Source organism: Macaca fascicularis, chromosome 18, assembly GCF_037993035.2.
Source record: "Macaca fascicularis isolate 582-1 chromosome 18, T2T-MFA8v1.1".
Classification (NCBI taxonomy): Eukaryota; Metazoa; Chordata; class Mammalia; order Primates; family Cercopithecidae; genus Macaca; species Macaca fascicularis.
In genome coordinates, this window is record NC_088392.1 from 45,278,920 (window position 1) to 45,297,156 (window position 18,237).

Sequence of the window (18,237 nt, forward strand, 5' to 3'; positions counted from 1 at the left end):
GTGAGAGTTAATCTCCTTTTTCCCCTTCCTTGTTAGAATATTGTAGTTATCTCCTACTTGGAAGTCTCTTTAGCCCCAAGATGCCAGAGATTGAATGTGTAGAAAGGAAAAGTGAAATCGACACGCCCAGTGGGTCCAGAACCTGACAGCCTGACAGCAAATTGTAGCCTGTAGCTTTTGCCTTTGAGTTATTGTAGGCAGGAACATCAGCGGGAGAGCGTGTGTGTTTTCTCTTTCACAACACAGTTTATGGAGGTGGTGTGATTGCCACAATGAGCATGTTTGAATGGGTGATTTAAACAATTTTCCATATGAGAATGATGCCTATGAGTGTTAAGCATGTTTATGATTGCATATTTTGTTTGCTTTCATCAAAAGTTCTTTACAAATCCACTAGAGAAGGAGCATCCACAGGATGCAGGATAGGAAACAGATTGTATATATTATCAAGGTAATGATTACTAACACATACTTCAGAAAATAAAAGTGTAAAAAGCACTAAATATGTCATAAATAACTCTTGCCTAAGTGTTTTGTGGAATGGGTCTGAGTAAAAATAAAGCAAAAGAACAAATACATGAACAAATAAATAAAATGAAACATGACAAATACTTGCAAAACATACCCACAGATTCATAGTCATGTTCGCTTCTCCCTTTCTCCTATTTCACATCTATCATACCCTTCCCTGTGTAATCTTTGGTCTAACATTGGCTAGAGCAGTCTGGAAACCCAGGACATTGCTAAACCTTAGACAGTTCCATTACTCTGTAAATCATTCTGATGTTCCATTAAGAAAACAATTTCTAGTACCTCACACTATGGGATTTTCTTAGACCATTCAAATTCTGTGGGGAAGGCATTTTTGTCCCGCTATTGTCTAAAAGCAGCCTCCAGGATGCTCTGTGTTTTCTTGGCACCTAATGTTTCTGTGCATTTCTGCTGCATTACACTGGCACTGGCCCCTGTGGCCCTGGCTGACAAGCAAGGCAGGCACTGTATCCAATGGCTCAATCCCATGTTTCCTGTTTGTGGCAATGTCCAAAACATGTACACAGACAATTTGAATTCATCTAAACTGTTATGGAACTGCTTTCCAAGGAATCTTTCTGTTTCCAGCGATCGTGTTTGAAGCTCTCTCCTCCTAACAGGGTGCTGCCTGCTTCCAAAGGCTTCCTGATAATTCAGGTTACTCAGGGCTTCTGTGCTCAAGTCCCAGGGTGTGTGTTTATTCATATTTGCTTGTTGCTTTGTGGATACACTGAAGTTTTTCAATCCTGTTTGGGCTCTGCTTCCCTCTTGTCATACTGCCTATTTCAATTTCTCCATAAGGCAAGAAAATGTCTTCTCTTTCCCTTTCAGGCTCTATCCTCTTCTTATTTTCCTTACTTTTTCTTTCTTGTGTGTCCACCACTGTTCCAGTCCCTCAGGTTCAAATCCAGAAATAGTTATTTATCTCCCACAGTTCAATTTGAAAGAACAGAACCTACTCTGGCTAATTTAAGCAATAAGGAGTCAAATATGAGAATATTAAATGACTTATAAAATCTCTCAGAGGGTGGAAGAAACAAAATTGTGTTAAACGTTTGGAAATAACTCCCAAGTCTACCATACTGTATCTTGCCACCAAGGAAGGTGCAGATTCTTCATGGTAGCCAATGCTACCAAACAGAAAGTGGTCAACACCAGCAAAGTGCTATAATTAAGAAGCCCTTATTGTTGTCAGTCCTAGGCCTGGGTCTGCAACTGAACCTGCTATAATCTGCATCAGCAAAATGGGAGACTGCTTTCTGACTTTTTCTTTCTTTCTTTCTTTCTTTCTTTCTTTCTTTCTTTCTTTCTTTCTTTCTTTCTTTCTTTCTTTCTTTCTTTCTTTCTTTCTTTCTTTCTTTCTTTCTTTCTTTCTTTCTTTCTTTCTTTTTTTTTTTGAGATGGAGTCTTGTTCTGTCTCCCAGACTAGAGTGCAGTGGCGCGATCTTGGCTCACTGTATGCTCCGTCTCCCGGGTTCATGCCATTCTCCTGCCTCCGCCTCCCAAGTAGCTGGGACTACAGGTGCTCGCCACCTCGCCCAGCTAATTTTTTGTATTTTTAGTAGAGATGAGGTTTCACCATGTTAGCCAGGATGGTCTCGATCACCTCACCTCGTGATCTGCCCACCTCAGCCTCCCAAAATGCTGGGATTACAGGTTTGAGCCACCGTGCTGGCCTGACTGGACCCTCGCATCTGCTAAATGCTACCATTAAAAACCCAACATCTCAATGGCCATGCTTGCCAGCAAAATAGCAGTGGCAGGTAGTGCAGTCTCCACTTCAATTCTTCCTTTAAATATCATGCAAATAGATTGGGCATGGGGTTCACACCTGTAATCTCAGTACTTTGGGAGGCCTAGGCAGGTTGATCACTTGAGGTCAGAAGTTGGAGACCAATCTGGCCAACATGATGAAACCCGGTCTGTACTACAAAAATACAAAAATTAGACAGGCATGGTGGTACACACCTATAAGCCCAGCTACTTGGGAGGCTGAGGCAGGAGAATCGCTTGAGCCAGGGAGACGGAGGTTGCAGTGAGCTGAGATGGTGCCACTGCACTCCAGCCTGGGCAACAGAGTGAGACTCTGTCTCAAAAATAAAATAATAAAATAAAATATCATGCATATGCATAAAATTGTCCAAACCTATATCACATCAAGAATCCTAACTACAAGAGTCCCTGGGAAATGTGTTTTTCATTTTTCCCAACTTTGCAGATGAGGTTAGCACACTGGACAGGAGATGCGAGTTGAGGGTGAAATAGATGTGACATGCTAATCTATCATATTTTATTCCTCAATGTTATCCTTTACGATCACTAGGCCACCACTATTACCACATTCTATTGATTTCCTTAAAAATGCAGATTTCATTTCTCTTTCCTTCTTTCCTTAGTACAGTCTCTTAACTTCAAATCTGTATTATTGTAGCAACTTCATTGCTTGTTATTCTTCTAATATCTTTCCATTAAATCTTATTTATTTCATCGAATACATTGTTCTTCCACTTATATGCTCATTACATTCATTAGTCACTTACTGAGCATACTATATGCTAACAACTGTGTTCAAAGTGAAATTAGCATGGTGCTTGCCTTCAGGATGCTTAATTGTCTTGTGGTGATGGTAGTAAAGTTGATGGGGTCCTGAAGAATAAGACCAAATTCCTCATGAAATTTACGGAGAAAAACAGGTGATAAGCAACTAAGCAAATAAATTATTCTTATACTGTCACATCAGTCCTATGGTCAGGAATCTCAGTGCTCTCTTTAAAAATTGGATTAATTTGCCTCCAACTTTCAAAATACTGTGTTTCATGGTCCTTTCTTCTTTATCAGCTTCAGCACTGGGAGCAACTCAGCACTGCTAAATACCACCTGAGACCCACTTTAATCTCTTGTCTGCTCTATTGCATTCACTTTTTTTTTTTTTTTTTTTTTTTGAGACAGAGTCTTGCTCTGTTGCCCAGGCCGGAGTGCAGTGGTGCGATCTTAGCTCACTGCAATTTCTGCCTCCCAGGTTCCCAGGTTCAAGCAATTCTCCTGCCTCAGCCTCCCGAGTAGCTGGAATTACAGGCATGCACCACCACGCCCGGCTAATTTTTTTTGTATTTTTAGTAGAGACTGGGTTTCACCATATTGGCCAGGTTGGTCTCAAACTCCTGACCTTGTGATCTGCCTGACTTAGACTCCCAAAGTGCTGGGATTACAGGCATGAGCCACCGTACCCGGCTTGCATTCACTTTCTAGAGGGTCTATGACCTTCTATTCTTTGTCCTTAAAGTCTCTTTTTCACATAATGGCCAGTGTGGTCTTTAAAGGTACTGTCCATATCATATTATTCTTCTCCTGCCTAAAACACTTCAATGGCTGCACATTAAAAATACAACAAAATTGAAATCTTTTCCCTGTGTCTAGAATCTGCAAGACCCTTGCCAACTGTCTCTCATCTCATGGCACTAACTGCATCTAGCCTCTTTCTTGAACACACTAGGCTCATTGCCACCAGTTACCTCTTATTCTCTTGAACACACTAGGCTCATTACCACCGTATGCCTCTTATTGTCTCTGCCTGAGATGCTTTCTCCTGACACCTTTATCTGTTTGACTCCTTTCTGTCTATCAGGATATAGATCAGGTGCCACCTCTGAAGAGATGCCCAACTCCTAACCACACTAGTCTTCATGTCCTATTTCCCTCTTTCATTTTCTAACTAGCAGAAATGATTTGTCAACCAGAATAAGCTCCATCAAGGTCATTGTTTTCTTTTCTGTTGTATCCCCAATGCCAATGTTTAGAATCATGCCTAACATCCTATAAACCTTTGTTGAATTAATGAAGTAATAAAAACTTTATCAATCTATTCTATTCTTCATCTCATGTCCTGCCTTCTCTCTAAACCCTTTTTTGATAATACCTACTCTCTCTCTTCCTCTCTGAGATTCTGAACTTCCTCTTTGCTGGTTGAATATGCCTCTGATCTGGGGTTTGCTTCAGGTACTCTTTAGTTTATTATCTCCAACTGAATTAAGTCTATGTCTTATTTCACCAATGCTACAGGTTACTTTTGGGAATAATCACCAAGAAGTATACTTTTGCACCCCACTCAGTAAGGCTATGCTCTCTGTGAACCACAAGCCCACTCAGACCTCTGAAGAGATGGATGTTGTTTTGAGCATTTAGCCAATAGTATGTTCTTACTCTTTCTGCATTCTGTTGCCTCTTCACATAAATATAGAAGATGAAATTGTCTTGTTAGAGACCATACATGGTAAGACAATCTTATAAGCTTGTCTTGTTGCTTCAGAAAGTTACTGAGGCATCAGTAGCTCTATGGACCTCTCTGCTGTGGTTACATAGTGTGGGTTCTAGTGAGCTCTCCTGTCTTAATCTCTTATCCTGTCTTTGAGGCCCCTCTTTAGATTGCCCAGATATAAGTTTAGCCCTTTGATCTGGCCATTTGCTTCTCGTAACACTCATTACATTTGCTGCAATTTTAACCCCCACGTCAGCAATCATGAGATAACTTTATCTGACACCAATTCTAGACCGGCATTAGCCGGTCCTCTGGGACACGGCTAATGCCTCTGGGACACGGCTAATGGCAGTCTAGAATTGGTGTCAGATAAAGTTATCAGACAGAACACTTACGCAGATACATTTTGCTTAGCATGAACTATATTTTATAAATTTGATCCAACATTTAAAATTAGATTTCACATAAAATTTAGATATCCAGGTTGTGTTGAAAAATTAATTCTAGCAATGATGGGTTAATAATTTCACATGGCAACACATTACAGGAGGAAGCAGCAACAGTGTTCTTTAAATTCACACATACTTGCATTCTGAGAGGCCACTCCAATCTGATAATGCATGTTTAACACTTATAATCTAGTCCCTCTAGACATCTGAGTTTGAGACCTCTGCACTACAATAATCATAGAGTTATACTATGGGGAGCCACTGGGGAGTTTTACACAGGAGAATGATACAATCTGAATTGTGTTTAAAAATATCACTCTGGATGTTTTATGCATAATAGTCTCTACTGTGGCAAGAAAGGAAAAAGATAAACAATATTTAACACTTATTAAAATCATCTAGGATGATTGCCCAAAAGCCCCAGCCTGGTATTTGATCTGCAGTGATTGCCTGCTCCATGCTGGCCCCTAGGTGGTATTAGGGACAGTAAATTGGTCAAGCAAGAAGCTTTCATAAATGCTTTCTCCACTTGTGCATATGAAAAAGCTGTAAGTGTTCTAACCTCTGTTCTCCTTTTCTCCTCCTCAACTCTTACCTTCTCTTCACTTCTGCTCCATCACTGGGCATAGATTTGCTGCGGAAAATGATGCTACCTCCTCTGCATTGGAGTTCACTGCTCTCCAGACTTCTCCTGGCCCAAGAGTCATGAATTCATTTTACCCTTTATTCAGTTGAGGTGAGATTGGCCTTTTACAACCTGGGGCAGTTTGATCATTGATGATCTGCCTGGCAGAGATGCTCATACATACAGGTGTGTTTCTACTATTCACCCTGTTGGGTCCATGGGTCTGAAGCACACTCATCAGTTGCTATGGCTAGTCATAGTTTCCTCCCTGGATTCCATCATCAAGTCAGGAACCCATATATTTTTTGCCACACTTGTTGGAAGACCTCTTTCTGATTTTATTCCTCCCCCTGCTATGTGAGAAACTCTTCACTGGATTCCCAATTCCTTCTAGGGAATTCCCTATATTTCCCAACATCGTGAGTCCTCTCCAGCATTCTTCCAGGTGTAATCTCTTGATAAATGTCATTCTAGAATTCTGCTTCAGGTTCATATAGACAGTGTCACAAAATCATTTACTAGAAGTAAGAACAGGATTATTCTCTGATACTACTATTTGCCTTAGGGCTAGAAACTTAGGAAGCCAGAGCGTTTAACAATGAACCACATTGCTATCTAAGAAATGCATTTAATGATGATTAAAGCAATAGTAATTAAAGTGAAAAGAGGGCTCTACCCATGCATATGGAACATGAGTGCCCTCAATTAATCAGCTCGTTATTATTAAATATTTATTTGAACACCCACCGTGCAGGAGGCATGAAGTTCTGAGAGAACACACCAAAGACATGGACCTTACCCTTTGGGAACCTGTGATCTAAAGCAATTTAGACTTCAACTTGTGACAATATGCTCTGGCTGTGACTCTCTGTAGATAAAACAAAGGTTGAAATTCAAAGCATCTCTAAGCTCCAATTTAATCTACTGCTCCCTACACTACTCATATTTCAAATCCTCTGCTTTACTCTCTGCTAGCTAAAGAATGAGTCCTCCCACTATCCTTTAAGATTCAGCAAAGAGCTCATCTCCTCTGTGAAGCCTGCCCTGACCCTCCCAGCAGTGTTGATGCCTCCTTTCATGCTTTTGACAGCACCATATGTGTCTATTAAACTCTTCATAACATTACCTTGTCATTCCTTTTATTCAAGCCTTTTCTTATGAACGCTAGGTCCTGAATGGAGAGCTTGAACCATGTTATTTCATCTTGTATTAGTAATGTTACTCCTTGAAGCCAGATCTCATTCTCAAGAATCTGATAATCATTTAATTAATTTAAAATTTCCTCTGTGCTAGGCATTGTTTAGGATATATGCCTATAGAAATGGCAGCTGTAAGGTTTAGCATAAGGTTTAGGACAGATTTTTTAAGTGAATTTTGGAGGAGTATATGATGACTATTATATGCAAGTATAAAAGGGCCATCCTAGTTTAAGTATTCTGGGAAGCCTCCCTGCCAGCATGACGTGGATATGGGAGTGAGAGAGAACAAGACAAGAGGGAAAGGAGTCAGAAGGCTGGAGTCCAGAAATCAGAGACTGTACCCCAAAAGATTATACCCTGAAAGAAAGGAGATCATTTTGGCTACTACCCTCCAGCAAACATGAAACTCATTCCATCTTTACAGCTTTGCTTAAGCTGGAAAACTGTTCTCCTTACTGGAAATGTCCTTATACATGCTCTCAATGTATTATACTCTTTCTCATCCTTCAAAACTGCATTTTAGTCTCTCTCTTTTCCTCTATGGAACTTTATCTTTTGATTCTAGATCGTGTCACTATTGCATTTTTGGGACACGTTTGAACATGCATTATTTAGTCTTCTCTTTGAACACTTAATCATATTCTGTCATTCATGTAATAATATTCAGATAACAACCTCCTTTAATTGCCTTTGTTTGCTTTTTGTTGTTGTTTTGTTAATCATCATGAAAATCCCTAATCAACCATGCTTGGTTTCTTTCCCATATCATCCACCCTATTCAGGAAGGTTCTTTGCTCTCACAACCAGCAGAGTAAAAAGAGGGAGGAAATGGAGACACCAAAGGCCATGAGGATAGAAAAAATGAGGCTATTCTTGTCCAAAGCATAGAGGTTGAGCATGGTGGGAGGGTCAACTACAGTGGATTCTTATTGGTCTGCCCTTTGAGATCAGACCCTTCAGCACAATCTGTCCTCTTTCTTTTTTCTTTTTTCTCCAATCCTGGAGAATGATCATTCATCATCCCTGCCATGGTGTAGATTGTACAGGGTTTTGGACTACTATAGTGCTCTGTTCATAAACCTGAAGTAGAGTTCCTCAGTGACAGAGAACACCTGCCCATTTCTTTTCTGATGCTCATTGGGATGATATCATTATGGGCTGTGCTGTATCTGAGTAACATTAAAGATATTAAGTCTTTCACCATGATGTAGCAATTCAGTTACACATTAAACAATTGACATTGTGAAAAGGAGACATCAGAAACTTTCAAAAACAGTGAGAAATCCTCTTGATGGGTACTTCATAGCAAGGACCCCTTGTGGTAACTCTCCGTCAGGCCTTCTCTGATCTGGAGCACAAGACTGAAGCCTGGGATTGCAGATCAAGCCATGGTCCGTGGCTTGGCTCACCTGAACTTCCAATGCTTTCTTGAGGAAATGAGTCCCTGTACATGTCTAAATCTACTTTACTACCTGCCTGACATCCCAAGTGATGCTCTTTGGTAGCCTTGCCCTTAGCACAATACCAGCGTGCCACCACCCAGGAGCTATCATTGCCCTTTCCTGACAGGTCACCCTGGACTCAGGAAAGTAACATCACAGGTCTGTCCCAGCTACAGGGGAAATGAAGCTCTCAGGTCTCCTTCCAAATGCTGCTTATATTTTTATTTACATATTTTATTTGTGTTAACTTTTTCTCTTCTTACCATATCCTGACTGTATTATAAATTGCCATATATACAGAGATTGTGTCCCATCATTTTCTTACATTTTATTGAACATCAAACACTGTTTTTTTTGCACACTTTAGATGTCTGGTAAATATGTTTTGTTGAGTTAATACATACAAATTTAACAGGAGACAGAATAAATCTAATCACAGATAAAGACTCTTGTTCAATCTCTTAATAGGGAAGTACTTTTGAGATAACATATTTCATGAAATGTCTGTATCTTTTCAACACCATCTAGTCACACAGAATAGACCAAGCATGTTGCAACCCTAAGGTGAGGTCATTCATGAAGCAATCTTAAAATTGTGATCTAGTTTCTAAGAGAAGGCATATACCCCATTTTGTTGAGACAAATGCTTCTGGTCTCCTGGCTCAGATTGCAGAAATATTTTTTCTAAAGGAGTCAGGACTTATTTGGATCTGTCCTTGTAGGATGGAGGCCTGAAGAGATATAAACAACCCAAGTGACAAGATTTTTATTTCCTATGTATGACTAGTTATGGTGTGCTTCATAATATGGGTAGCATATCCACTTCAAATTGAGAAAGACAAAGTTCAAAAAGGTTAAATGACTTGCTTAAAGTCACACAGCAATACATGGCCAGGCTTTGCCAATTCTCCAGGTTTGATCAGTCCTGTGCATGGATGCCAACTGCTAGACAAAAGGAATCTATGCTCCCCAGAGGGCTTGGGGGAAGAATTTCTCTCTTGTCTGGGTCATACTTGGGGCTGCATGCATTGTTCCATCTTGCCTTGGAAGGTGATTGTTAGTGAAGCCCCTTCCAAACTATTCTTGTAATAATTTCCATCCTGAATCCCAGAAAAATTGAGAACACCGGGTGGGGTTCTGTCCCTCCTGTAAATCTCCTGGCTTGTTGCTATTTATTTAATGATTAATCCTTCAGCACTGCCTTGTTAAATAGAAGGGTAATATTTTCCTTCTGACTGGACTGGATGGGCTCCCAGTTCCAGTCAGGTACCTTTGGGCCATGTAGCTGAAGATATATAATGTGCCTTTTGTTTTGGACTCTGGAAACTGAGCTTGTGTGGTGGTGAAGGATGTTCCTAGTAGTGGATTTTCTTCTGTTTCTCAAGTTTATGGTTAAGAGGAGAACTTGTTATAAAGGTTAAGCTTTTATACCTGAGAGAACCAAGAAAGAATTAGAGTATCTACACCCTCATCTGCATGTATTGTTCCCTTAAATACCTGAGATCACTAAAAACATGAAATCTCCCTAATTAATACTTTTGTAGCTCTGAAATTTGCAAAAAATGGGTGAATTGTCAATATCTATAGTGTGTTTGCATTTGTTCAAAATAATTCAAATGTAACTTAATATTTTCTATTTTATAGTTAATTGACTGCTAATAGGAAGAGGGGGAAGAATAAAAAAAAGATGCCACAAATAATTGGAGAAATGACTTTAAGCTGAGACCCTTAGTGACCTTAGAGACAAAAATCTGAAACTAGGTTGAAGTGAGATAAGAGATTTTCTAATGAGGAACGTTAACTTTTTAGTGGATATTGCAGTTTCCCACCTCTCACAAGAATGGCAAACAGGTTGGCTTTGGAGTATTTATATGCATGCATTGGTTTGTGTGTGAGAGTTGTGTGTCTGGATGCCATGGGTTTGTGTAGTTTTTGTGTGAATGTGTGATAGGCTTTCTTGAAATTTGTGTCACTGTGGCCCTCCGAATCACTTTCTGTGGTCACTCTCACCTTGACAGGCTTGGGTGCTGTTAATTAAATCATCATATTTTTAAAATCATTTCCTTTTTATATGTTGATTATCAGACTCAGATCGTGATGTTGATGGAGGATTTTCACAAAACAAAAATGCAAACAAAAGCAGAAGTTTACCACCAAATAAGAAATCTAAAGATGGAGCTATGTTGTGCCAAACAATTCTACCTGCCATCAAATGAGTCCAGGCTTATCACCTCAATCAGGGAATGTATACCTCCAGGCTGCAGATGGCTCATAAGGAATGTAGCTTGAGGTCAATAGCCTTGATGTAGCATCCTTTTTGATGAGTCTGAAGCTTCACCTTTTCAATGAAGACCTTACTACTGTACTATGTGAATTTTTTTCCCCTGAACTCCTATAATATTTTTAAGTCATATTTTTACTTATTTTTTCATCTTTTATTTTTTAACATGATTTAACAAGTAAGCACACTGAGAGAAAATACTTTGTATAAAGATCTTGTATCTGATATCGAACCCAGTGCAAAACGATGCTAATTTTCTTTGCCCAGAAATTATTTATAGTTTTATGATTTGATTGAATTCTATGTCATTAAGAGAATAGTGTTTAGAATCCCAAATACAGTTGCCTAAAACTTCTTTTGTTTGTGCAATGTGTTGAGATACAGAAAGAAGTAGATGACATGATTCCTATTCTTGGGGAAATCTGTAAAGGGAATATATTCTGTGTATTTTACCCATCCTTAGAGAAATAGTTGTAGACTTAGGGAATGAATAAGTTTTTGAAATAAAGTTACCTATTATTACTGTTGGGTCAATATTTCTCTTGGTAGCCCTTGGGTTTATATAATACAGTGAAATTGAGTCTGTTCATTTCAGCAAAGGTGAGGATAACAAGAACAGCTCAAGGAAGCAGAAAATAAATTACTTTATTCTGTTTAGTTTGATATATTTAGATATTTAGATATTTGATATCTCATTGAGTGAGTATCCCATGCCAGGTATTGGGTTAGATGCTGAGAATACAGAGATTATTTGGTTATAATCCCTGCCTGCATGGTTATCAAGATATTTTGGTAGGTAGTGAATTTCCCTGTTTTGTTTTGCTTTGTAGAAGTAGAAACTGAGTTCACAGGGATTGTGATAAAGCATGATGGAAATCATGGGAGGATTTAGTGACGAGTTTCTGTGCCTCAGTTATTTATTTATAAAATGGGGCTTATGATATCTATCTCTCCCAACCAGCTGGATTATTGTTAGAAGGAAATGAGATAGAGAGATGCCAAAGCTAGCTAAGAGGTTGTAAGTTTTCTCATTCATTAGGCACTGTTTTTAGTGTTTTCGGATTTCCACCATTTCAGCAGCCCCTCTCTACAGAAGAATGAGTGGTGACTGAGACACTGACTTTGGGAACTGAATTGGTCCGAGGACCCACAGAAGACTTGAGTCTAACTTGTGGACTAGGAATGAACAAGAGGAAACAGCACCCCTCCTTTAAAGGCCCATGGCCTGTCTGCTTCTTAGAAGTTTCTTGGCATGGTTCCCTGGTGGGAAAGGTAAAAGCACAGATGGCCCCAGAGCAGACAAAGTATACATCTGTGTGTAATGTGACGTAATTCTCCAACATACATACCTATCAGGGATGCATAAATATTTCCAAACCACATTGAGGAAAGCCCCATAGGTTTTAAACAAAAATTATATGAGACCTTTTCTAGAAAGTAAAGCCATGTAAATGTATGTTTAAAACCCGTTATCCTCTCCCTCTGTTAACTATGTACTACACATTTGACAAAAAGGGGCAAGTGTCAAGTTATGGCAGCTCATTTTCTGGATCTGATGAGTTGGCATAACTATTGCATTTATGGATCGGGAGGACCTAAACGCTGAACAGATGGCTGGTCCAGGAGTAAGATCATCAGCTAAGACTTTCTTACTTGGGATGAGACCAAAATGGTTACTACACATCCCAGCAAAGTTCGTAAAAATCCTTCTCTTTGCAGTTCAGCCCCTAGACAGTCCCCTACTCCCTCTCCTATTGCAGAACAGCATGTGGATTGCTCAGTACAACCTGTTCATCACATCCTCCTGTTCACTGCAAAATTATGGAAATATTCTCTGAGCTGCTTTCCTCCCTGCCCAACGAGTCATCTCTGTGTGAAAGGCCGACCTTATAAATCCTGGTTTGTATTGTCCTCTCCGTGTCTCACAGATCTACCTCTGCTAAATTTTCTTCTCTCTTTTCTGTTTTAAAACTTATCTTCTTATTTAAAAACATATGTCTTAAAATAACCTTTTGTCTTTCATAATGTGGAAAAAAGAAAGAAATTACCCTTTGGAACTAATGCTTGCTGATGTCTTACTGATTTACTGGCTCTCTCAGAAGTGCTTTAGATGTATAGATTCATTTAATCGTCACTGGGACAGATACTATTAGCTCCATTTTAGAGACGAAGAAATGGAGGCAGGGGAGGTAATATTTGAGTGCCTAAGGTCGGGGAGCTGGTAGGATATAATGACTCTGAGATGTAAATCTAGGCCGTTTGGTTCTAATCGTCATGTTTTATGATAACTACATATGTACAGCTTTCTCTCACACCTATTTCCCCTTCCTGCTATTGTTTTCTCTTCAAATTCTCAAGAAACCATCTGCTTTTATGGTCCCGACTTTCATCCCACCCTTTTGCAAACACTTACTGTCTCATATTCATTACCACAACTCTACTGAGATCTCTTTTTCAAGGTCATCTTTGAAATTCAAGTTGTCTCTTCTCATGGTGAGTTCTAATCCTTCTTGATAGATGTGCAATATTAGCCTAAATCCTTCTCTTTAGTTACTTTTGCTTTCACCTAATCACTTCTGGACACCCCCCTAGGGCAACCTAGAGAGAATAATTGCCAGAAGAGTATACGAATTGTAAAGTCAAGGAGACTAATATTCCAACCTAGGATTTTAGTGATATTAATAAGTTCCTGGGCCGGGCGCGGTGGCTCAAGCCTGTAATCCCAGCACTTTGGGAGGCCGAGACGGGCGGATCACGAGGTCAGGAGATCGAGACCATCCTGGCTAACACGGTGAAACCCCGTCTCTACTAAAAAAAAACGAAAAACTAGCCGGGCGAGGTGGCGGCGCCTGTAGTCCCAGCTACTCGGGAGGCTGAGGCAGGAGAATGGCATAAACCCGGGAGGCGGAGCTTGCAGTGAGCCAAGATCGTGCCACTGCACTCCAGCCTGGGCGACAGAGCGAGACTCTGTCTCAAAAAAAAAAAAAAAAAAAAAAAAAATAAGTTCCTGAACTATAATTTAGTTGGAATAGGTGAGAGGCCACGAGGAGAAAAAGAGGTCAAAGTATGTATGTAGGGAGGGGTGGGGGTGGGTGGGTAGGTGTGTGTGGGGATATCCAAGGCTGTGGACCTTGTCGTAAAGTTAATAAAAATAAGAAAGTTTAAAAAAGGAGCTGATTTGGGATATAAATTAAAAATTTTAATTTTTAAATGATATGCTTGAAGTGCTGGCAGTGTATCCAAATGAAAATATTCATTGGGAAGTTGAAACGTGAACTGTAACCTTAGAACTCATGGAAATAGGTGAGATTTTAAGAGGGAGAATAATACTGAGAATGACATTAACAAAATGTTTTTCATACCAGTCCTTTGCATAAAAGACAAAATAGCCAACTTAAAACTTAAAGCCTTTCAGAATCTGGCAACGGACATTTCAATTCCATTCAGGCCAACAATTGAGTGCTTATTATGTCAATAAAAGAGAACAAGAAAAAAAGACACATTTTTTTAGTCAGTGTCCTTGGTCGCAAACAACAGAGACAAAGCCTGAATAAATTAAGCAGAAAAGGAATTTATTGGAAGAACACTGGATAACTCCAAGAATAATTGGGAAGAGTAAAGAACTGGCCTCAGAAAATGAGCAGAAGCTGAAGTAGGCTAGTGTGTGTGCCTGAATTACATCTAAGAAGATGCCACAAAAAGAATCTGACCTAAAGTACTAGGTCTGGGTATTAGAAGTCGCCACTGACATGGTTGCTGGGAGATGCATGCCGTCACCACAGTTAGAGGCATTCCAATTTGCTTCCTGTGTCTTTGCTTTATTTGCTCCCAATTAAAGTCCCAGGGAAAATATGCAATTGATTGAGTTTCAATGAAGTGCCTGTTGTCTAGCTGCCAGGAGCTAGGGAAAACATATCTGTTCTCCAAGGGAGTGAGTTCCAATACTGAGTAGCCCAAAAAGGCAAATGCCCAATTCAGTTGCTGTCTTCTTAACAACTTATAGATCAATTGAATCAGACAGACATATAGTAAAATGTACTAAATTAAATACATTCCATATAGTACAAGTAAAGAAAACTTAAAAAAAAATCTGGCACCTTTACAATTTGATCAATTGATTATAGTTAGACTTCGTTCAGTAAATATGAAGAAATTTATCCCTTACTTCTGCCTGTTAGAAATCCATCCATCTCTCTCTTAAGTTACAACACATATATCATGCCCTGTTTGAAAACTTTCCAGACAGTCCCAGTGACCAATGATTTCCTTCTCTGGTGAAATTTTTGTTTCACTTTTGTGGCACTCATCCCGAAGAGAATATCTGCCTCCTGTCTCTTAGATACTTTGAGCTAACACAGTGTATGCATAACACAAGAAATATTCAATAGACATTAGTTAGGTGACAGAAGGATGCAAAATTTTTGAATTGTCAAAAACCAATTAATTGCACAATATTAATCCTCCCACACATGCAAAAATTACAAAAGACTTGGGAGTTGATGATTTGAGGGTAAATTTTTTGAGATAGGTATTTGTGTCTCTCCACTTGAGCTAAGTGAGAAGAGGTTTGAGGAGACCCACAGCAAAGCTAAAGAAGGTGATCACATCTGCTTCCTCAGCTTCAAGATTCATGTCTACAGCACTCTGAAATGGAAGGGAAAGTTTTCATTTGAAAGCCAGTTTTGAGTTGTTTTTTTTTTAAATATGAGATTGGGGATGTTAATTAGTAAATGAAGATGATTTTGTGTTGTATAATTTTTATAACGTAAGAATTATCAGTAAAGCCCCTTCCCCTAGACAGATTTAGAGAGACTGGATGAAAGTGGTGGAGTGAGGGTGGGACCGGGGAAGGGAGAGACAAAAGTACAGTGACTTCTGATTACACTTTGTACATCTTGTTTCCTTAATGTAATGGTTACCTTTGTCATAAAGAACTTAATATTCGTGGTTGCAGAACTGTAGTTGAAGCTTGAATGGAAAATAGCCTTTCTGGGGTTATATCCATTATGATTCTTCTCCCTCACCAGCTCCATCCCATGTAACTCTCACTGTCACTATCATACTGTTCATGGGGAACACCACAGCGGATTCTTTTATCTAGGGGCATATTGTATCACTCTTTTGTGCTTTACCATGTTGGACAAAGAGACAGCTTAGTCTGGTAGCCTTCATTTCTCTGTGCTGTGATCCTAGCCCGAGAGATCTTATCTACAAAGAGGGACTTCTAAGATTCCGGCAATCTTTTTGTTTCCTCTCTTGATTCCAATTTCTGTTTTCGTTTTGCTACCAAGAAATTCTTCAATTTTCAAATGCCTTCATGAGCTAATGAACGCTGAATTCTAAAAGGCAATAGTGAAGTCTGTCTCAACTATTCTCTATATAAATAACTTTACATGGCATGTTCATAGAATCAAGCATCTAATCAACGTCTGATCAAGGATTTAGGGAATGCTCAAAGTAGAATTGTTAGAGGTCATTGGGCCAGCTGTTCTTAACCAGTGTTGCGGCAGGTGGAAGAACTATGAGGTGTGTCATAAGTCAACTGTCACTGAAAAGAGTTAAATGCTTAAGTATATGGATGATATTTCTTTTACACTATAGAGCATTTCAGGGTTGCTTCTGTAAAAACAACTGTAGTACTTTTGTACAATTTGTTGTGTGCTTTTTTGACTAGCAGAAAAAGGGATAAATGGCAGCCCAACTTTCTGTAATATGTGTGGGTTACACCTCATCTTTTCTGTTTCAGGCATAATGACGACTGCTGCTGATGAACTATTCAATATTGTGGTGCCAAATCTACTGTGAAATGTTTCCAAGCCACATTGCACCTGCTTTCTCCTCATTTCTAGCTCTCCTTGCATGTATAACACATTTAATTTACTGTATACTTCCAGGTGATAACTGTTACTTATTTTCCTATGCTCTTTAATATGAGTAAGCATTTAACTTTTCTGTATCAGGTCCATTGGACTGAAAGCCTTTTAGTGGTAAGGTCTATAAATTACAGTATTTCCAGCCTTATAAGTATATAATCGGTTCTTGATAAAATTAGGCATTGGCTAAGTCCTTTGGAAATCTAGTGTAAATATATTTTTTTCCTCTTCAATTATCTTAATAAGTCAGGCTAGCATCAATGTCTTGAACTAATTATAGAAGTAAATATCTAAGGAATGATGAGACAGAAAACAGTCTTTTTAATCCCTGGCATGCATGACCTAGCCCAATGGAGAAGACAAGATGTATTATGTTCTAAAAAAATTAATCCTTCAAGAGAGGGGTTTGTTTTAAAGAATTTGATTTACATTAATCACTTAAATGTTTCTCTTTTCTCGTCCTTTCCTTCAGCTACATCTTTCCTGTTGGCTTCTTATTCTCATGACAATAGTACTCAGTCCCTTTTTTGAACACACTGTCCACACAGACGGAATGCCAATGCAGCTACCTGTTTAGTGACCTGGAATCAGCTAACTGGATACCTAAGTAATATAACACTGGTTTTTCCAACTTTAAGTTTTAAGAAAATTGAAAAAGTTCCAATAAAGTAAGCTATGAGTTACTTTCCTACTCTTACATTCAGTCATGGAGACCTAAGTTTGATATACTGACTCTGCCACTTAGATGTTTGACCCAAGACATTGCTAATTCTCTAATCCTCAGAGTCTTCATTTGTCAAAAGGTTTCAGCAACATTTACCTTATTGGGTTATTATAAGAATTAAATAAAATAACAATCGTATTTAAAACCCTTATATACCCAAATAGCAAGTACACAGGTGTACTCAATGCAGAGTGATTACAAATAATAATAGCAAAAACACATTATAGTAAAGGAAAACTGTGTTCTTGTTTTAACAACACTACTAATTAGCTGTCACTTTTGTTGTATATTTCATTTATGTATTTAAATGTATGTTCACATTTAATCCATTCTATGTATGTTCATATTTCTCTTCTCTTCTCTCTTCTCCTTTTTCTTTTTCCTTTTCCTTTTCTTTTCTTTTCTTTTCTCCTTCCTCCCTCCCTCCCTCCCTCCCTCCCTCCCTCCCTCCCTCCCTCCCTCCCTCCCTCCCTCCCTCCCTTCCTTCCTTCCTTCCTTCCTTCCTTCCTTCCTTCCTTCCTTCCTTCCTTCCTTCCTTCCTTCCTTCTCTCCCTCCCTCCCTTTCTCTCTCTTTCTTCCTTTCCTTTCCTTCCTTTTTCTTTTTCTTTCATGACAGGGTCTCGCTGTATCACCAAGGCTAGAGTGCAGTGGCATGAACACATCTTACTACAGTGTCAACCGCCTGGGTTCAATTGATCCTTTCACCTCAGCCTCCTGAGTAGCTGAGACCACTGGTACAAGACATCACACCTGGCTAATTTTTAAATTTTTGATAGAGATGGGGTCTTGCCATGCTGCACAGGCTAGTCTTGATCTGCTAGGCTGAAGCAATCCTCCTGTTTTGACCTCCTAAAATGT